The following is a 22,763-nucleotide window of genomic DNA, read 5'->3' on the forward strand; positions in this document are numbered from 1 at the left end:
TTATTATTGTCTCTTGTGGTAGTGTGTGGTTTGGGTTGTCTCTCCCCCTCATCCTATTTTTTCGGGGTATAGGGAGATTTTTTCCTTCCCCAAATGCTATGACATTGCATACATCTTTAGTGAATGCCCCTGACTTAAACTAAACTAAATTAAACCTTAGGTTTGTATACCGCATCATCTCAACATTCGTAGAGCTCGACACGGTTAACAAGAATTAGGGTGGAAAGGAACTCCAGTGGAGGGAAAGATGAAGAGGAAATTTAGAGGACTAGAGTAAACAGAGAGGGAGGAAGAGTTACATTTTTGAGAATAACCAGGTTTTCAGATGTTTACGAAAGAGTTGGAGGGAGCTCAGATTCCTAAGTGGGGAGGTAAGGTTGTTCCAGAGCTCAGTGATTCTAAAAGGGAGGGAGGAATCTAGTTTTCCTACAAGGGAGACGCCTTTAAGAGAAGGAAAGGAAAGTTTCAGTTTTGGGGTGGATCTGGTGGAATCGGGGTGAGATGAGTTCCAAGAAAGAGGAATAAAAGGGGGGGGGAGGATGCCGTGTAGGATCTTGAAAGTAAGGCAGGCGCATTTGAAGTGGACTCTGGAGATTATCGAAAGCCAGTGGAGCTTGGACAAAAGCGGTGCGACGTGGTCGAATTTGCTTTTTGCGAAGATAAGCTTAGCAGCGGCATTCTGAATCCGCTGGAGTCTTTGAAGGTTTTTCTTTGTTAGGCTTAGGTAGATAGAGTTGCAATAGTCCAGTCTGGAAAGGATGGTGGATTGGACAAGGACGGCAAAGTGTTTTTGATGGAAACAGGTTCTCACTTTCCTCAGCATGACCTGTCCATGTATCTCCTATGGCCATGCCCCCTTTTCAGGTGCACACCACAAAATTGGTGCACACATCTTTAAACTAAACTAAACTAAACTAAACCTTAGGTTTGTATACCGCACCATCTCCGCGTGCGCAGAGCTCGGCACGGTTTACAGAGTTTGAAAGGAAAGGAACTACAAAGAAAGGATATAGGAGAGGGACTGAGGAGATAGAGGGGGACAGGATACTAGAGCACGGGAGGTGATTAGATTTTTGAAAAGAGCCAAGTTTTCAAGTGTTTGCGGAAGGATTGGAAGGAGCTAGAATTTCTGAGCGGGGATGAAAGATTGTTCCAGAGTTCTATGGTTCTAAAGGGGAGGGATGTTCCAAGTTTTCCTGCGCGGGATATACCTTTTATGGAAGGGAAAGATAGTTTCAGTTTTTGGGAGGATCTAGTCGAGAGCGGGTTTGAGGAATTCCAGAAGAGTGGGATAATGGGAGGGAGGACGCCATGTAGAATCTTGAAGGCTATGCAGGCACATTTATAGAGGACTCTGGAGTATACTGGGAGCCAATGAAGCTTGAAAAGGAGTGGGGAAACGTGGTCGAACTTGCCTTTTGCGAAAATAAGCTTGGCTGCGGCGTTCTGAATTAGTTGAAGTCTATGGAGGTTTTTCTTAGTTAGGCTTATATAGATGGAGTTGCAGTAGTCCAGTCTAGAGAGGATGGTGGATTGGACGAGGATGGCGAAATGAGAATGATGAAAGCAGGGTCTTACTTTCCTCAACATATGGAGGCTAAAGAAGCATTTTTTTACCAGGGAGTTGAGGTGATCGTTGAAGGAGAGAGAGGAATCTAAGATGATGCCTAGGACTTTGCTTGAAAACTCAAGCTGAAGAGTGGGGCCGGAGGGTAGAGGGATGGAGGTGGGTAAATGGTCTGAGATTGGGCCGAGCCAAAGTAGTTTGGTTTTGGACTCATTCAGTTTCATTTGTACAGATTGGGCCCAGGATTGGAGGTTCGTAATACATGTGGAGATGTTCTCAGCAAGGTTCGAGAGGTTCGAGTCGGTTTCGAGGAGGATGAGGATGTCGTCAGCGTAGGAGTAGAGAGTTTCTAGGGGGGATAAATGAAGGAGTTTCAGAGAGGACATGTAGATGTTGAAAAGGATAGGGGAGAGGGGTGAGCCTTGCGGGACTCCACATTTTGGCTTCCAGGCGGGGGATGAGGTGCCGTTTGTGTTAACGGTGTAGGAGCGGGAGCGTAGGAATTTCGAGAACCAATCCAGGACTGTGGAGCTTATGCCTATTTCGGAGAGTTGGAAGATTAGGATGTCGTGGTGAACGACATCGAAGGCTGCGGAGAGGTCGAATTGAAGAAGAACAGCAAGTTTGTTGCGAGAATGGAGTTGTTGCACCTTAGAGATTAGTGAGGCCAAGAGGGATTCGGTGCTGAAGTTGGATCTGAAGCCGAATTGGTGGGGTAGGAGGATAGAAAATCGTTCTAGGTAGGATGAGAGTTGGGTGGATATGATGGATTCTAATAGTTTGGTTAGGAGAGGGATATTTGCTATAGGACGGTAATTTGATGGAATGGAGGGATCGAGATCGGCCTTTTTCAGTAGAGGGGACAGTGAAATGTGTCCCATGTCGGGGGAGAAAAGGCCCGATGTTAGGGTAGAATGCTACCGTGTTTCCCCGATGGTAAGACACTGTCTTATTTTTTTTGGAAGGCCAAAATATGTCTTTGTGTCACTATCTTTGTGTCTTTGTGGCCGCCGGACCAATCAGCAAGCAAGGCTTTCATCTGTGTACGTGCTGAGCTCACTGCTCAGCATGGCTATTTCCTGCCGCGACGCCGGACTTGTAAGTTGCATGCCTGCGTGACACACTACCGGAGCCACAGCAAAGGTGGAAAAGAGCCGCATGCAGCTCTGGAGCCACGGGTTGCCGACCCCCGCGGTAGACGGAGGGACCACACGGAGTCACCCACCGTACCACCCGATTCGGGTAAGCGCAGGTATCGGTGGGTGGCTTATTTGCGGGGGGGGGTGCCTTATTTTACAATTTTTTCTAAAAAGGGGGGGGCTGTCTTATTTGATGGCCCTGCCTTATCATCGGGGAAACATGGTACCAAGCAAGGTGTGCACATCAATTCAAATAGTTGCCAATGAATGACAATAATTGATCGCGGCACTCAATTATTGATGCTGATTGGCTCATGACACAATGACATTGCACATGCAAATTGCCCAAATTTGTGTACACAATTTTGAACGCCATTTATGGAATTTGGGGAATAAAGTACACCACCGTTCTATCTTGATTGATTTATGCAATTATATACCACTTATATCCTAAGTGGTTTATATTCACGTACTTCAAGCATTTTCCCTCTCTGTCCTGGAGGGCTCACAATCTATCTAATGTACCTGGAGTAGTGAGGGATTAAGTGATTTGCCCAGGATCACAAGGAGCAGAATGGGATTTGAACCCACAACCTCAGGGTGCTGAGACTGTAGCTCTAACCACTGTGCCACACACTCTCCATTGCTGTTATATAAGTCAAAGAGAGAAATATTCAGCAGGATTTACCCCTCCCCACCCCTTTTATGAATCTGCGTTAGGCTTTTTTCTATTGCCGGCTACAGCGTTATTAGCTCTGATGCTCATATGAGCACCAGAGCTAATACCGCCACGGCTGGTGATTTAAAAAAAGCCTAATGCAGCTTCATAAAAGCAGGGGGGGTTTAAATAGGTAGGATCCGTACTACTATTTATTATTTCTATAATGCTGAAAGGCGTGCATTTTAACATACAATAGACAGTCCCTGCTCAGAAGAGTTTACAATCTAATTTAGACAGGACATTTCAGTGTTGGGGTCCGGGGAGGTTATAGCAAAATAATGCTCAGAATTTAGGAAGCTAGTTGGTTGGGCTGAGAACTTTTCAGCTTCCCCTAGAATTTAATAAAAGTGAGCCAGGTATAGGACAATCAAGTCATTATGACATCACTGATGAGGTTGGCTCTTATTGGTGGAATGAGGCATTATGACATCACAATCTCAGCTCTGGTGGCTAATAGTCCATCATATATTTTTTTTGCTTTGTAAACCTTTGATTGGGGGGTGGGTGCATGAGTTCTCCTTGGTCTGGATTAGGCGGTTGCTCAGATAGCTTGGTCCGTTTCCATTTAGGGCTTTGAATAGGGTGCAGTAGAATTTGTATTGTAGGCGTGCTTGTACTGAGAGCCAGTGTGAATCTCGGAAGGCGGTAGTAATGTGTTCATATTTTTTCAGCGAGGAAATCAGTCTAAGAGCTGTATTTTGGACTGTTTGTAATTGTTTTAGCATGTTGGTTGGGCATGACAGGTATAGGATGTTACAGTAGTCCAGGAGTCCTAGAATTAGCACTTGTACCAAGAGTTTGAATTGTTTGTTGTTGAAGTATTTTCAGATTTGCCTTAGGTTGTGCATGGTTGCGAATGCCTTCTGGATCGTTTTGCTGATTTGAAGTTGCATGGTGCAACCTTTGTTTATCATTATTCCCAGTAGTTTGTAATCCTGGTAGCTTCTGCTATTGTCCTGATAATTCTTCATGTTGAGATCTCCATCACATCTGCATCTGAGACCTGAAATCTTCATTGTAACTGTGCACCAGGAGGTCAGTATAGTGCAGGGTTCTAGAGCCAGCACTTCATACACACAAACAGCCAGTTAGATATTCAGAATATCCACAATACAAATGCATGAGATAAATTTGAAGGCTTATCTTTTTCAGAATGCATTTCGAAATGTATAACAGACATTCAAGTTTAATGTGTGAAGAAAGAATTGTACATACTATAGATCAAAATTTTTTTATTTTAATATGTAAACTGATTGTTTTAGAATGTTTTATGTAATATGTTGGTTTTAATGTCAGGATTTTATGTTTTAATTTTGTATGTTCTCTGTTACCTGCATAGATTTTCGGATATGCACTACCCCCACTGTATGCAAATCTATCTCATGCATATTCATTGTGTGTCCTAAGGGCTGGGTTGAGAACCACTGGTGTGGGGTTGCAGACAGGCTTGCATTTTTCAGGATACGTTTAATCCAGTTCTGCTTTTACCTCAGCTGGCATGTAGTCTTGTTTTTCTTAGGGAAATCAGTGACACACAGAATTACAAATCTCTGTATGCAACCGGGTAAAATGAAGACTGAATTAGCCTGACTTGAAAAATAGGTGCTTTTTAGCAATCTTACACCGGTGTCAGAATGCTGCTCCCTAGTGTTCACTGTCACCAGTTTGTACCTCTGAGGGAGACTTTCCCAGCATGTGAAAATAAATTCCTAGTCCTCTCACAACATCTATCTTAGCCGCTAAATAGACAGTGCCATACATAGAATGCAACTTAATGTGCATAGCAGAAGATTAAAAAAAGAGCTAAGGCATTCATTATAGCAGACCAGTTCTAATCACAGGTACAGGGCATCCCCTGCTGGCCATAAGCATGTACTGCCTTTATTATATAGCATTTTAGACTTTGAGATTAATAAAATCAAGCCGAGACACATTATATCCTGAATCTTTAAATATATTAGTACACTCTCTCGTCATCCAACAACTACACTATTGTAATGCACTTGAAAGAGCTAAAAGTGGAAATCGGAGAACTATTCCAAAAACTTGCCAACCTGTCAATCAAAACAGAGCAGATACCAGACGACTGGAAGATAGCGAACATCACACCGATATTCAAAAAAGGATCAAGAGGAGTACCGGGCAACTATAGACCTGTGAGTCTCACGTCAGTCCCTGGGAAGATGGTTGAGGCGCTGATCAAGGATAGCATAACCCGGCACCTAGACACATACGACCTGATGAAAGCCAGCCAACATGGATTCAGGAAAGGGAAGTCATGCTTGACGAATCTACTTCAATTTTTTGAGACAGTGAACAGACAAATTGATAATGGAGAACCGGTGGATATTATATACTTGGATTTTCAGAAAACGTTCGACAAAGTTCCACATGTAAGACTCCTCAGGAAACTGCAAGGCCATAGAATAGAAGGAGATATACTAAGATGGATAGGCAAATGGCTGGAGAACAGAAGGCAGAGAGTGGGCATAAATGGGAAGTTCTCAGACTGGGAAAATGTGACTAGCGGTGTGCCCCAGGGCTCGGTACTTGGACCCATCTTATTTAATATTTTCATCAATGACCTAGAGGATGGAACATCCAGTGAGATCATCAAGTTTGCAGATGACACAAAGCTATGCTGGGCCATCAAATCGCAGAAGGGCAGTGAGGAACTCAAGAGTGAGGAACTCCAGCAGATTGGAGAATTGGGCAGATAAATGGCAGATGAAGCTTAATGTGGAAAAATGCAAAGTGATGCGCTTAGGCAGAAAAAATAAGGAACACAAGTATAGTATGTCAGGTGCAATTCTGGGAAAAACTGAACAGGAAAAGGACCTGGGAGTATTAATCGACAGGACACTGAAGCCGTCGGTGCAATGTGCGCTGGCAGCGAAGAACGCAAATAGAATGCTAGGCATGATAAAGAAGGGAATCACGAGTAGATCGGAGAAAGTTATAATGCCGCTTTATAGAGCGATGGTCAGACCACACTTGGAATACTACGTCCAGCATTGGTCTCCATACCTAAAGAAGGATATAAAACTGCTAGAGAGGGTGCAGAGACGAGCAACAAAGCTGGTGAAAGGTATGGAGAATCTGGATTACGAGGAAAGACTTAAGAGACTGGGGTTGTTCTCCCTTGAGAAAAGGCGACTGCGAGGGGATGTGATCGAGACTTTCAAAATACTGAAAGGAAATGACAAGATAGAGCAGGCAAAAACATTATTTACAATGTCCAATGTGGCACGGACAAGAGGACATGGGCTGAAGCTAAGGGGGGACAAGTCCAGGACAAATATCAGGAAGTTCTGCTTCACGCAACGAGTGGTGAACACCTGGAATGCTCTCCCAGAGGAGGTAATTGTGGAATCCACCGTTCTAGGATTTAAGGGTAAGTTAGATGTACATCTCCTTATGAGTGGCATGAAGTGACATGGGTAAGGGTAAGCTAGATGCACTTCTCTTTACAAGAAGCTTAGAGCGATATAGGGACCAAAACTATGCCAGGGTACATCTGGCGGGGCCTCCGCGTGTGCGGATCGCCAGACTTGATGGACCTAGGGTCTGTTCCGGAGATGGCGCTTATGTTCTTTGTGCAGGTATCAGGCAAAAAGAAATTCGGAGATTACAAAACAACCAAAATACGGCATTTCCTTTAATATACAATCTGTGGAAATTTGATCACTTTACTCAGTACTTGTAAACAGCACACTGGCTGCCAATTCCTCTTTGCATTGCTTACAAAATGCTTCTACTAGCTTTTAAAGTTCTACAGACGGATGAACCCCCCTATCTGGCACGCCTTTTGAATTATCCAAAAAATCAAGAAAAAGATGCCCAAAATAAATCACAAAAAATTGCACCCTCCAAAATACAGGACAAAAAAGTCACCTTTCTTTACAAAAAGGGAGAAAAGACCTCAGTGTCTAATAGGGGCTCTTTAAGCTTCCCATATAGACAGGCTAGTTTTAAACAGAATTTAATCCTAGCAGACATATCCTTGGTCAGAAAAACTCCCAATTAGTAAGTGAACCTCTATTCTAATTTTCTAATAGTTTTATATATTTTCTTATAATTTTATATATTTTTTTAAACTTTTCTTCAAACAACAATTGTCAAAAATAGAAGTCACTTATCTGAGCACTTCGATATTCAGGTGTAGTCCTGGAGTAAAGCAAGCAGGCAAAACTGCTCTATGGAAAAAAGCTATCAGTCAAAACATTCTTCCAAAAACAACAAAATGCTTCGTCAGGGATTTGAGCGATCACACACCCGCTTCCACGCCTTTTGAATTTACATGTGCCATCAAGATCACTCAGATCAGAAAATCAAAAACGCCTTATAGTACCATCGTATCGCGAATTAGTTCACGAACATATTAGAGCCGCAACTTTTTCCATGAAGGGCCCTCAACTCTGGAATGGTATACCATTAACAACTAGACTGTTAGGTAATTTAGATAAATTTAAAATAGATTTTTAAAATATTTCTTTTTTTCTGATGCATATGAGAATGATTAGGGGTGGTCTGGTATGGAGAGAGCCCAGAAGACAACAGAAAAATTAATTAGAAAGTTTTATGGTTTGCTGCTCAATTATTGGTTTAGGAAAATATTTTAGTTAATTTTATTTAGATTATTGTATTTGCTTTATTTTTATTTTTAAATAGATTTACCGGTATGTAAATTAATTATTTGGCTTTTAGACTCTAAGCCGCCCACAAGGCTTGGTGTGGAATAGAAAATGTTAATAAACTTGGTTTTCTATGAAGCTAATATCCCAGACTATAAAATTCATGTCTTTACAGGAAGTCTCCAACATGCTAACACTATCTAAACACAGAAAAAGAAAGGAGACCTTCCTGGCTGGTTAAATATTTTTATATATCAGACATTGGGCTAGATTCACTAAGCAAACCGATCGTGTACCAATCGGTGTGCGACCCCTTTGCAACCCGATTTTCCTCTGACCCGATTCACTAACCCGATTTTCCTCTGACCCGATTCCTCTGATCCGATTCTGATCCGCGCATGCAAGTGAGGGGAACGGCATCCAAAAGTAGGAAGGACGCGATCCACAAAAAAAATTAAGGAACACCGACTGGGCTGCTCGATCAAACAATAAACAACTGCTGAGGACCAGTCGCTCAGGTCCTTTCCAACTGCCCTGCTCTCTGCCGCCATGCTCAGCCCCGACTCGCTTGCCCAGCCCCGACTCTCCTGCTCTGCTCAGCCCCAACTCTCCAGTTCTGCTCAGCCCTGACTCGCCTGCTCATCCCCAACTGGCCTGCCCTTCCCCACAGTGCGAGCCCGTGGTTTTAACCTACAGGTTTAAAGCGGGTTAGAACCACAAGCTTGTGAAGTATATAAAAAAAGTTTAAAAAACAGAAAAAAAAAGCAGCTTGCAGCTCTGTGAGCATGCGCAGACCATCTACACACAAAGATGATGGGTCTGCGCATGCTTCAGGATCGCTCACTAATGATCCGTGTGGTTGGTGGAGGGCGTTCCTCTGATCACCCCCATTTGCATGCTGGCCTTTAGTGAGTTCGTCGATCTGCCACGGATCGGCCATGGATTTGGTACGATCTGGCAGGTTAGTGAATCTAGCCCATTGTTTATAAAATGACATCTAAGTGCAATTACGTGTATAACTTCAAATCACTGGCAGGTAGCACTGATTAACACTGCTGAAAGGCTATTATTGGTATTTAAAGCCAATTGGCGCCTACTTTAACAATTAAAGGCCCCTTTTATCAAATTGAGGTAGAGCTTTTTATCACAGGCCAGTGAGGTAAATGCTCCGACGCTCATTCAGTTCCGATAAGCGTCAGAGCGTTCACCTCGCCAGCCCATGATAAAAAGCTCTACCCCAGTTTGATAAAAGGGGGCCTAAGTTAAGCACACAACTGGCACTAAGGTTATTAGAGGTCCAGATTTCCCCGGACATGTTCTCCTTTTCAAGGACATGTCTAGGGTCTGTACGGCTTTTCAAAACCCAGCACTTTGTCCGGGTCTTGAAAAGCTTTCCGATAATATCACGTCGGGAAAGGGTATCCGCGCATCCATGGACACAACGTGGTGATGTCACGTGCACAAGCGTGCGATGTCAATGCGTCGCATCCGCACATGCGCGGATGCCATCTTGGGGGCAGGGCTGGGGGCGGAACTGGGCAGCCCTGGGGGCGTGGCCATGGGTCCGGATTTTCCCGAGGGAAAATCTGGCAACTCTAAATGGCACAGTTCTAGAACTTGCGCACCCAGTGTTGCATACCAGTTGGAAATTTGGGAGCAGAACTTTATAGAATCCAGAATAGAGAATGACACGGAGACAAAATTCATCACCGTTCCCATCCCCGCGGATAACCGCGGGAAATAAACCCATGTCATTTTCTAGTGTCTATTTCAACCTCAGTCCTTCTACACCAGCATTCTTCAAAGCAAAGCTTGTGGGTCAGTGGTTGTGGCCATTCATACTCTGATTCTAATGTGAGCCAAGGATAATGAAGCCACTGTGACATCACTGATGTGATTGGCTCTTAGGCACTGGTGGAATGAGGCATTATGACATCACAATATCTGCTCTGGATACCAGAGACTGTCATTCTGTAGTGTCTGTTTCAACCTCAGTCCTTCTACATCAGCATTCTTCAAAGCAAAGCTTGCAGGTCAGTGGTTGTGCCCAATTATACTCTGATTCTTCCCTCTTTCCTTAAAGAATGACATGAAGATGGTTTCCCGCGGTTATCCGCGGGGACGGGAACGGTGATAAATTTTGTCACCGTGTCATTCTCTAATCCAGAAGATAATTATACAGGTATAATCAGAAGCACTCCCTGGGTATAGCACTACTGAATATACATTTCAGATTATTTCCCCGATGTCCTGTTCAATATTGGGCTCACTGCATTTATTCTGTTGCATTTCTGTGTTTTTTGGGGCATTCCCTGCTTCTCCACCATAATGTCCTATAATGCCCTTAAAATTAGCATCTTAAAGTGGCCAGCCTGGCTCCCAATCCTGGTCCCGGGGCAGAAGAATGGTGGAGAAAGAACGGCGTGAAAGAAATCCGCCCTCTGCGCTTTGTACTGTGTAATAGGAAAACCATTAAACCCTAACAGTTTCTATTTTGCTCCCCCTTCTTTCTGCCGCTCCCCTCCCTTTTCCTGTCAAGCTTACCATACTGTGCTCGTTAAAGACCCAGAAATGGGCCTGTCAGCACTGCTTCCTCAGACCGCCTGTCTAGGGAAGCAGTGCCAGTTGGTCGCGGCTCACCTCTCTCACAGAAGATGAGGCCCCACTGCAGAAATAAGCACTGGATTGCAACAGCCAAGTGTCAGAAGCACTGGTGAGCTTGTGATAAATACTCAGATGTGATTATCACAAGGGATGGTAAAGGCTATGAGAAAGGCAATCACACTAACTCCAAGATTTGGATGAGATTGTGGGGATATGTATACCTGTGTGTATTATATTTATATACACATACACAGTCTGCTCAATATTCAGTAATATTTTGCAGGCCAGGAATGGCTCCTGGCTGGCTAAATGTTGCTGAATCGACTAAGCATTAATATTTAGTGGGAGATCCTGGTCAGTGGCTAGCTTGGTCACCAGCTATGATGAGTGACACAGCCAGTCAGCACCGTCCAGCTAAGTTTAGACCCACCTAAATAGCACATCTGTCTTTGGCTGCTATGACTTAGCCAGTCAGCCAGTGAATATCAGCTTGGCTGGCTACATAAACATAAAATCAACTTATAGACCGCGTAACAAAAGATAGAAACATAGAAACTGACAGCAGAAAAGGGTCACGGCCCATCTAGTCTGCCCACACTAATGACCCACCCCCTAACTTCCTCCTTGAAGAGATCCCACGTGCCAATCCCATTTTTTCTTAAAATCTGGCACGTTGCTGGCCTCAATTAACCTGTAGTGGAAGACTATTCCAGCGATCAACCACCCTTTCGGTGAAGAAATATTTTCTGAGTTTCAACGGATGCCCTCTTGTAGCCGTGGGACCTTTAAGAAAAAAGATATCTTCTTCCACCTCGATACGGCCCGTGACGTATTTGAATGTCTCGATCATGTCTCCCCTATATCACAAATAGAACTCTAAAGAAATTAATTACCCAAAAATCTGGAAAATAAATAAGTCTTCAAATGCCTTCTGAACTCCAAGTATGACATAGATACAAAGAATAGTTGCCTACAATCTTTATCCCAAAGAGCGGCCTGCTATGACAATGTACATTCACGATATCGTTTAAACTTCACTGATGGATAAATGAAAAGAGCACGAGCTTGGCGAGAATATTTTGGATTAGGGACTGTAAATACATCAAACAGATATGAGGGTGCCTGACCTCTTATGATTCTATAATAAATACAGCCAAAATTGAAGATGATACAGGCCTCCATAGGAAGCCAATGCAATTCGCGATAAAAGGGAGATACTTTATCATATTTTTTCAAACCATAGATTAATCTCACCGCTGTGTTCTGTATGAGTCGTAGTCTGTAAATATTCTTTACCCCTGCTAGATAGACTATATTGCAATGGTCTAGATGTCCCAATACCAGCGATTGAACCAGTAACTTAAATGCAAAGATATCAAAATAAGCTCTGATAGTCCACAATTTCCATAAAATGTGGAAAGCCTTGCAAACGACCATGTTTCTGCATAGTCAAATTCTGATCCAAAGTAACTGTCAATATTTTAACCAAAGAACAAAACAGGTTATAGCGCAGTCTTGATAGTAATAGTATCCTCATATGAATTTTAACAGGGCGAAGCAAAAAAGAATTTGTTTCTTCTGAGTTCAGAATTCCCACATCCAACCCTCGATTAATTCAATTACTTCAGCAATGATGTGAGTAACCTTGAAAGCAAAAGAGGGCATAAGGTTGTAAATGTGATGTCGTCATCAAAGTTTCACTCCAAATTTTTTCAGTCTGTTTCCTAATGAAGAAAGATAAGCTCCTCTGACTGACCTTTTCAATGAGTCTCTAGAGTCAGGAATGGTAACGGAGGACTGGCGAAGGGCAGATGAGGTCCCTATGCACAAAAGTGAAAGTAAGGAAGACGTTGGGAATTACAGGCCGGTAAGTCTAACTTCTGTGGTAAGCAAATTAATGGAAACACTTTTAAAACAGAGTGTGGTCAAGTTTCTGGAATCCTGTGGATTACAGGACCGGAGACAACATGTATTCACTAGAGGTAGGTCTTGTCAGACAAATCTGATCAATTTCTTTGACTGGGTGACCAGAGAATTGGATAGAGGATGTGCACTAGATGTGGTGTATTTAGATTTTAGCAAAGCCTTTGATAGTGTTCCACACAGACATCTAATAAATAAACTGAGTGCCCTCGGGATGGGTCCCAAAGCGACGGGCTAGATCAAGAACTGGTTGAGTGGAAGACGACAGAGGGTAGTGATCAATGGAGATCGCTCTGAGGAAAAGGATGTTAGTAGTGGTGTGCCTCAAGGTTCTGTTCTTGGGCCTGTTCTTTTTAACATTTTTATAAACGATATTGCTGAAGGGTTCTCGGGTAAGATTTGCCTCTTTACAGATAATATCAAAATCTGCAATAGAGTAGACACGCCAGACGGCGTGAATAACATGAAGAAAGACCTGGCAAAGCTTGAAGAATGGTCTGGAATTTGGCAGCTAAAATTTAATGCTAAGAAGTGAAAGGTCATGCATTTGGGCTGCAAAAACCCGAGGGAACGGTACGGATTAGGGAGTGAAGAGCTTATGTGCAGGACTTGGGTGTGATTGTATGTGATGATCTTAAGGTGGCCAAACAGGTTGAAAAGGTGATGGCGAAAGCTAGAAGGATGCTAGGTTGCATAGGGAGAGGTATGGCTAGTAGGAAAAAGGAGGTATTGATGCCCCTGTATAAGACTTTGGTGAGACCTCATTTAGAATATTGTGTGCAATTCTGGAGGCCGCACCTTTGCCCCTGTATAAGACTTTGGTGAGACCTCATTTAGAATATTGTGTGCAATTCTGGAGGCCGCACCTTCAAAAAGATATAAAAAGGATTGAGTCGGTCCAAAGGAAAGCTACTAAAATGATATGTGGTCTTCATCATAAGGCATATGGGAACAGACTTAAAGATCTCAATCTGTATACTTGGAGGAAAGGCAGGACAGGGGAGATATAATAGAGATGTTTAAATACCTACGTAATGTAAATGTGCATGTGTCGAGTCTCTTTAATTTGAAAGGAAACTCTGCAGTGAGAGGGCATAGGATGAAGTTAAGAGGTGATAGGCTCCGGAGTAATCTAAGGAAATACTTTTTTACAGAAAAGGTGGTAGAGGCAAGGAACAGTCTCCCAGAAGAGATGGTGGGGACAGAGACTGTATCTGAATTCAAAAGGGCCTGGGATAGGCACGTAGGATCTCGCAGATAATGTTTACTGCAGATGGGCAGATTAGATGGGCCATTTGGCCTTTAAATGCTATCATGCTACAGTGTTTCTATAACCATAAATTTCTATGACATCACAATGAAGGTATAAAGAGTCTTAGCCTATAGGAAGAGGAGGAGATAGTGGATGTTGCGGATGGGCAGATTAGATGGGCCATTTGGCCGTTATCTACCATCATGTTTCTATGTTATATGTTTCTATTAAATAGAAGTGTGGAGAGTGGAGAACCCTTGGGACACCACAAGGATTTTTCCAACCAGAAAAACAGGTATTATCCATTCGAACACAGTAAGAGCGAGATATCAAACACAGCTGAAAATAGAATGGAAATTCAATGCCAGTCTCCAGATACGGCCCCAGCATTGAATTTCCGGGTTGTCTGCCCACCGCTGGAGGTAGCTGTGTCACCTCCTGCAGTCTGAAAATCAGCCCCCAAAATATATGAGTCTCACATATCAGATGTTCTGAATTATCTGTCATACCCAAATGATGTCACAACATTTTCACTGAGAAGGTTTCTCTTTCTTTCTCCTGGTATCAATTTTAATTAAAAAGCAGCAGTGCAGGTAAGATTCTTGGGCATATTTGGTTCAATTTTTAGCCAGCAGCAGGCAGTATGGTTAGGTGCCACTGGTGATGCTAACCTCAGATATTCAATACTGGGTCCTATCTGGCAACTGGCATTGAAGGTCCGACAAATTAAAAAGATCCGACAAACTAAAAAGTGATAAATCCCCTGGACCGGATGGAATTCACCCGAGAGTGCTAACGGAGCTTAAGGTAGAAATCGGAGAACTGTTACAATCCCTAGCTAACTTGTCAATTAGAACCGGGAAAATACCAGACGACTGGAGGATAGTAAATGTCATCCCAATCTTCAAAAAAAGATCAAGGGGAGAACCGGGGAACTACAGACCTGTGAGTCTTACGTCGGTTCCTGGGAAGATGGTTGAAGCACTAATTAAGGATAGCATAATGCAACACCTGGAAAATCATGACCTACCAGCGCCTACCAGGCCTACCAGCGCCTAATGATGCCTACCTCAAAAGTGGGTGTGTTTAGGGGGTGGAGAACAGGTGTGATATGACTTAGATGCCGTTAAATAAGGCCTGGTAAGCCCTGGCCTAATATACTGGCAACTAACATTAGAATGCCTAGTGACATCTATGCCAAGTTAGGCCCCAGCAGGTGCAATTCTGTAAATGACGCCTAACTGTTGATTGACAACTATGCCAAGTGGTGCCTAGGAGATAGGCAGCAAAAGAAGAAAACCCAGCAGTTCCACGGTGAATGGAGAAACCAAAATAAAAGAAACTGCGGAGAAGATGCTCTTGATGTAGGCTTTTATTCAGTCTGTTTTGGAAATGCAGAAACAATCCACAAAGGACCCAACACAGTCCATGTTTCCACGAATGTGCCTTCCTGGATATGAATGTACGTATGAGCGTAAAGGAGTAATGATGGTATATCAAGGGTGTTTTAGTGAAATACCAAAATGGAAGTGTTTTATTTTTATTTATAATCTGCTTTTAGCAAACCAGAGTACAGCATAACATACACAATAAAGTGAACTAACAACATTACAATCATCATACAGGGGTCCATTTACTAAGGGACGCTAAACGCTAACGCATCCATAGAATATAATGGATGTGTAGCGTTTAGCACGTCTGAGTAAAAGGACACCACAATGATTAAAAATTCCACACCGTCATAAGAAACAAAAACAAAAAAGAAACATAACAGCAATAATATTATAGAGGCATCAATATATAATATATTATATTATATATTATACTAGTCTTTAAGCCCGTTACATTAACAGGTGCTAGAGCAGATGTCTGTCTGTTCTGTTTTGTTTTCTTTGTCTCTCTCTCTTTGGACGCTGTTTGTCTGTCTGTCATTCGTTCTGTCTGTGGCTCTCCCTGGCCCCCTTTGGCTGTCTGTCTCTCTCCCTGGCCCCCTTTGTCTGTCTGTCTTTCTCCGTGGCCCCCTTCTGTCTCCCCCCCCAAAGCAAACCAAGATTGCTCCCTGCCCCCCAGCACACCCCTCCCCCCCCTAAAGCAAAGCAAGTTTGTTCCCTGGCCCCCTTTCCCTCTCCCCCACCCCAACTTCCCTGTGCAGCACAGCATTTCCCTCCCCTCCCCCCTCCCCCCTCCCCACTACCCTGTGTAGCAGCAGCATTTCCCTCCCACCCTTCCCTGTATAGCCGCAGCATTTCCCTCCCCCCTCCATTTCCCTCCCCCCTCTATTTCCTTGTGCAGCAGCATTTCCCTCCCCTCCCCACACCCCACTTCTCTGTGCAGCAGCATGTTTGTTTCTGGCTGGCTCCCTTACCCTTTCAGCGCACAACAAACCTTCCTCTTCCCCGGACCCGATCTCCACGCTCCCGCCCCTGTACCGCGGAACACGTGAAGTGTCCAGCAGGTCAGGCAGTGCTCCGCGCCGCCACCTCAGCCAGTCACGTGCCTCCAGCCACCGCACACGCCTCCAGCTAGCGTAGGTGCTGTGAGGACTGGCACAGAAGCACACCTCACAGCGCCAGGAATCACAAACTTTCAAGAGCTCATGCGCACTCTAGGGTTTTATTATTATAGATTATATATAATTATAGAGGACAGCGGGAATGGCACCGAGTTTGGAGACAGCAGGGCCACAGACATGGAGACCTGGGAGCAGAAGCCAAGGGAGCGCAGGGCAGCCTCTGACTGCGATGAAAGAAACTTGTCTGGCGGCGGAGAAGGGAGAGGAACAAATGAATGGGGTGGTGGAGATCCCGGCTAAGCAGCGGTTGACATTGGGCCCTGCGGCTGTTCTTCCCACTGGCTTGTCGGTGCTTGGTGCTTAGGGGGCTGTGACCCGATGGTGATGTTGAGTGGAGCTGCACATCGGCAGAAATCAAGTGCTGCCAGCTGATTGGTGCCGGGTGAGGATTAGCTCTGTGGTTGCTCCCCTGTAGTTGCTGGCTGGACTTCACACATCTGTCTTGCTTTGGACTGCTTTGGGACATTTTTTAAAATTTACTTTTATTCTTTTATTTATTTTTTATTATTTGAATTTTACCCTTTCCTCACCATTCTTATTATTTATATCTTTATTATTTTAATAATTGTTTACTGAGGTACTTTAGCTAGATTGTTTTTCAAGTACCTTTCTTATTTCTAATCTTAATATATATTTTCTGTAAACCGCTTAGAACCTAACGGATGTAGCGGTATATAAGAAATAAATTACATTACATACTAAACTAAACTAAACTAAATCTTGGATTTATATACCGCAGCCTTCAGGACAGATAGGGAAGTTCTAAGTACCTAATTTCATTTTGTTGTAACCCGTTCTGGGCTCCTGGGGAGGATGGGCTATAAAAATGAATAAATAAATCTTTCTTTAGACTGCATTCAGTGATAAAAGTAGATTATATGTAGGGTGAATAAATTAGTATAAAGTGAATCCAAATTAAAGTTATAAGTGATACTTTGAGTGAAATATGGGTGATCTCAGATATGAGCATAAGGACATTGACTTCGTGTTGTGATACCTGCCTAGTTTAGGGTGTAAAATGATTAATGAATGAACTGTGTACACACAAAATGTGGTTTGATGACAGTGATGAAAAAAGGAAATATATATGAATGGATATCACACACATAACCATTTCTATTACTTGTATCCATTCATATATATTTCCTTTTGGCCTAGGAGATAGGCACCATTTATATAATCAGGCCCTTTATCGCCAAGTAGTGAAATTATATCTGACAGATGTGTTTCAATAATAATGCACTTGATGAAGAAAAAACTCAGGAGACAGAGTAATAAAGCTCCTTCAGTGACGAAGAGTTTCATTATCCTGTGGCCTAAGTTTGTTCTTTATCAAGTGGATTATTATTGGAACACGTCTGACAGATGTAATTTCACTACTTGGAGATAACTGCATAAGGCTACAGGACAATTGTTTAGGTATAAGCCAAAACGTGGCCGCATCGGGCTCGTTTGAATAAAAGAGACTTTCACCATACTTTGCTGGACTAGCCCCCCTCTTTTACAAAGGTGCGCTAAGCTTTATGGTGCGTACTAACCACGCGCTAGAGGCTAACGCGTGCATGTTATCCTAGGGACGCGTTAGCGATTAGCGCACACGTTGATTTAGCGCATGCTAAATCCGTGCTAAAACGCTTAGCGTGCCTTTGTAAAAGAGGGCCTATGGGGCTCATAATTGAAAGAGAAAAACGTTCAAAAACCGGCCTAAGTCGGCACTTGGACGATCATAAATGAAAGGCGTCCAAGTGCCGATAATAAAACCGAGTTTTGGACGTATTTCTAAACGACCTAGGCCTTCATAGTGCCGCTGAACGACCATAGCTAAACGGGGCATTTCAGAAGGAGTGTCGAGGGCGGGATTTGGGCGGGACGTGGGCAGGCTTAGGCTTAGTTGTACTGCACGTATAACCGAAAGTTATACAGCCCAGGATCAACGGAACTTGGACGTTGTGACTTAGACCATTTAAAACATGGTCTAAGTCACAAAAACCCACCTAAAGTCACCAGATAAGCACTGCAAACACATAAAACAGACCCCCCACACACTACCCCAGTGATCACCGATGCCCCCAACCCCATAAAAATTGTAATCACACCTTTAAAATTCAGCCTCCAGACTATCATCACCTGGCAGCCTGGCATAGGAAAGCCTAGTCGTCCAGCACAGAGGCGGCTTAAGCCGTCTTGGGGGTGGGTTAGGGACTCATGGAGAGGAGAACCCATGCCCATAAGCCCCTGTAATCACTACATTGATACTTAAACATGTGCACTCCCCTATACATCCCCAAAACCCTTTTTTACTGGCATATAAGTGGCTCCTGCATCCATAAGGGCTATTAGGGTGGTAGATAAGTAGGTCTAGGAGATTCTGGAGGTGGTTTGGGGGGTTCAGCATGACCTATAAGGGAGCTGTAGTGGGGAGAAGACATAGCACCCTTTTTGTGAAGTTCAGAGCAGTGCCCTGTAAGGTACCCCACTACTTAGGTGTCATGTCTGGGCGTTCAGTCCATCACTTTGCTGACCTCTCCCACGTCCAACAGGGCTTGTTCCAGGCGTTTTTGACTTGGACAAATAGTTGGACGAAAATGTGGTATAAAGATGGATGATTTAGCGACTTGGACGATCAGATCGGCAGGACGTATAGTTAGACGATTTTCGAATCAAAAAAAATTTTGGACGTATTTTTTGAAAATGTGTCCTAGGCTGTTTTTTTACTTTGGACGACTTGCGACTTAGACACAAACGGACTTAGACGTTCCTTTCGATTATGCCCCTCCACATGTTTTATCCAACTCTTTTATATACCTGAACAGCTATCAAGTTACCGTAACAGTTACAGTTACTTTATTTGATATATTGCCATTACTGACAAAAAAAAAAAGGTCAAAGCAAAGCGGTTTACAAAATGTAAAAACGACAATTTAAAACCAAAAAAAACCCAAATAGGTAGGGAAAAAATACTAAAGACTGGTTAACAAAAATATGACAAAGGATGCATTTGAACTTTAAAATTCAAACGAGTCCTCTTCTTATGCCACCGGTTGCTTTTCGTTTCTTTTTCATGTGCCTCTTTTTTTTTCTTTTTAGCGGGCATGCCCCAACCTGATATTATTTCCTTTTATGTTCTCCATTCCTATAATTGATTCATTCAATTTTCTATACCGTTCTCCCAGAGGAGCTCAGAATGGTGTACATCAGTGGTCTTAAACTCGCGGCCCGGGGGCCACATGCGGCCCGCCAGGTACTATTTTGAGGCCCTCGGTATGTTTATCATCATCACAAAAGTATAATAAAACAGTTTCTTGATCATATGTCTCTTTAGCTATAAATGACAATATTATTATTGGAGACTTGGCCAAAAGGAAAGATTTATAAACTATGAAGAGTTTTACCTCATGCAAAATTGTCATTTCTTTAATAAGTCATTAACTATTTTTTCTGCGGCCCTCCAAGTACCTACAAATCCAAAATGTGGCCCTGCAAAGGGTTTGAGTTTGAGACCACTGGCTTAACTATAAAGACATCCTGTTTGTCTTTGGGAAGCAGAGCTGAGATTGTGATGTCATAATGCCTCATTCCAATAAGAGCCAACCTCATCAGTGATGTCACAATGGCTTGATTGTCCTGTACTCCCCTCTGGCCTCAACCCAGCCAGCAGATTAACCGTTCCTCTTAACTCAGTCATCTCAAACTCTTTAATAAGTCATTAACTATTTTTTTCTGCGGCCCTCCAAGTACCTACAAATCCAAAATGTGGCCCTGCAAAGGGTTTGAGTTTGAGACCACTGGTGTACATGAATTTATTCAGGTACTTAAGCATTTTTCCGTGTCAGTCCTGGCAGGCTCACAATCTAGCTAATGTACCTGGGGCAAATGAAGGGATTAAGTGACTTGCCCAGTGTCACAAGGAGCAGCGTGGGTTTGAACCCGCAGCCTCAGGGTGCTGAGGCTGTAGCTTTAACCACTACGCCACACTCTCCCCTAATTATTTCCGTTCTTCCCTCGTCCCTTTTGTACCTCGTTGTTTTTTAATCGGCGTCCTCGTCCGTGTCTTTGTCCACCAAAATATGCTGTTTGTCCTTCCCCTTTTTAAATTGTACATCGCTTTGAAATTTTGATAATGCAATACAATCAAATTTTAATGAAACTTGAAACTTAAATGAACCAGGTAACTATCTGGTACCATCACTGAATATCTTAAATGAAACATCACTTAAATGAACCAGGTAACTATCTAGTACTATCACTGAACAGTGCTACCTGGGTGCTATTTCCTCCAAACTGAATGGAAGTCCTAAACCTATTGTCCTATCTATGGATGGTGCTGTTTCATGATCACATTATCAATAGTGAGGGACTGGCAAGCTCTGGAGGACTCCAGGAAACCTGCTTATCTGTAGCAATTGAAAACAACAATTTTGAAGCATCACCATCTATTAGTAGCAGTGTGCCAGACGTCCGGGTCCATGTCCTCTTTTTAGAGAACTGTCCAGGCTTCCGGATGTACTTTCCAAACCCCAGCATTTGTCCGGGTTTTGGAAAACCCTGGCCAGTTCTGGCCGCATCTAGTGGGCCTCGGAGCATGCGCGGATGACATCATGCACATCCGCACATGCTCCAAGCCTTCCAGACGCAGCCGGAGCTGGTTGTAGGAGAGAGGAGGCTTGCAGGGGGCAGGGCTGGGGGTGGAATGGGGCGGGATTGGGGGAAGAACGGGACGGAGCTGGGGGCGGAACGGAGTGGGGTTATGTGTCCAGGGTTTTCTTTTTCAAAATATGGTAACCCTAACCTGGAGAACTTCTGCTCAGCTTAGAGGGAACAGTGGGTAAGTTCCAGTAAGCACCGAAGACCCAGATATGCAGTACTGGGACCTGGACATTAGCAGGCACTGTATATCCGGACCTAATTTAGCCACTGGTGACCATAACATAACATAACTTTATTTTTCTATACTGCCTCAATCAAAAAAATTCTAGGCTGTTTACACAAAAGAGAAAAACTGGACAATCAGCGAAATATAACGTATTAATGGTAAAAATACAGCACATTAACTAAAAGACAATAAAAATTTAAGTTAATACAATAAAATTATTACATTAAGAATAAAACCTCGAGTTAAGAGATAAATTTATCAAATAGTACTGTCTTAATTTCTTTTCGGAAGGCGCCATAAGACAGCATGGCTCCACTAATGTAGTTGCCCAATCAGGATTGTTGTTTACTTGCTTGAAATGCGAGCATCCTGTCTAAGAAAGACCTAAATTTACAGCCTAAATTCTTAGGGTCTGCAAATAAATTACAATTCCTGATTACCCTCACGGGGTTATATAGCACGAAATGAGATACACTTCCCCCTCCCCATTTGCATTTTCATATAATCGCGATTTGTTTCTGGGGAGGGGGAAAATTAAAAAAGCAGTCTTAATTTTAAAATAACCCATATTTTTTTCCTCCCTGCCGCCTTCCCGGCCTTACTTGGTGGTCTAGAGGGTTTTTGGGGCAGGAGTGATCTTCTTACGCTCCTGCCCCGTGCAGATCGCCATGAGGAAATGGCTGCTGTGAGTTCCCGTAGTCTCTCGAGACTACGTCGGGAACTCCCCACTGCTGAAATCTCCGTCAAAACCTACTCCAGTCCATCTAAACCCTCCCGGCCATTGAAGCCCTCCCCGGCCCATCCTCCCCCAAAAGGCCATCATCTAGGGTTACCGGACATCCGGATTTCCCCGGACATGTCCTCCTTTTGAATCAGGTTGGGCAGACTGGATGGACCATTCGGGTCTTTATCTGCCGTCATCTACTATGTTACTATATGTTACTATGTAACTATGATATCCTCTGGATATCTGTCAAAAAATCCTTTTGAGGGCATGTCCGGGGGTCCATACGGCTTTTCAAAAACCGGCACTTTGTCCAGGTTTTGAAAAGCTATCCTCCACATTGCGTCAGGCAGGAGGGCATCCGCGCACGTGCGGATGTCCTCCTGCCCGACGAGAGCAGGCAGTGGGGGATGGGGCAGGGATGGGTGGAACTGGGCAGGCCTGGGGGTGGGTCTAGGGCAGGGGTGTCATAGGGCAGGGGTGTCAAAGTCCCTCCTCGAAGGCCGCAATCCAGTCGGGTTTTCAGGATTTCCCCAATGAATATGCATGAGATCTATTAGCATACAATGAAAGCAGTGCATGCAAATAGATCTCATGCATATTCATTGGGGAAATCCTGAAAACCCGACTGGATTGCGGCCCTCGAGGGGGGTACTTTGACACCCCTGGTCTAGGGAGTCCGGATTTTCCAAACGGAAAATCTGGTAACCTTAATATCATCTATCCCTGTCCATAGAGAGAACAAACTGTAACT

Source organism: Geotrypetes seraphini, chromosome 8, assembly GCF_902459505.1.
Source record: "Geotrypetes seraphini chromosome 8, aGeoSer1.1, whole genome shotgun sequence".
Lineage (NCBI taxonomy): Eukaryota > Metazoa > Chordata > Amphibia > Gymnophiona > Dermophiidae > Geotrypetes > Geotrypetes seraphini.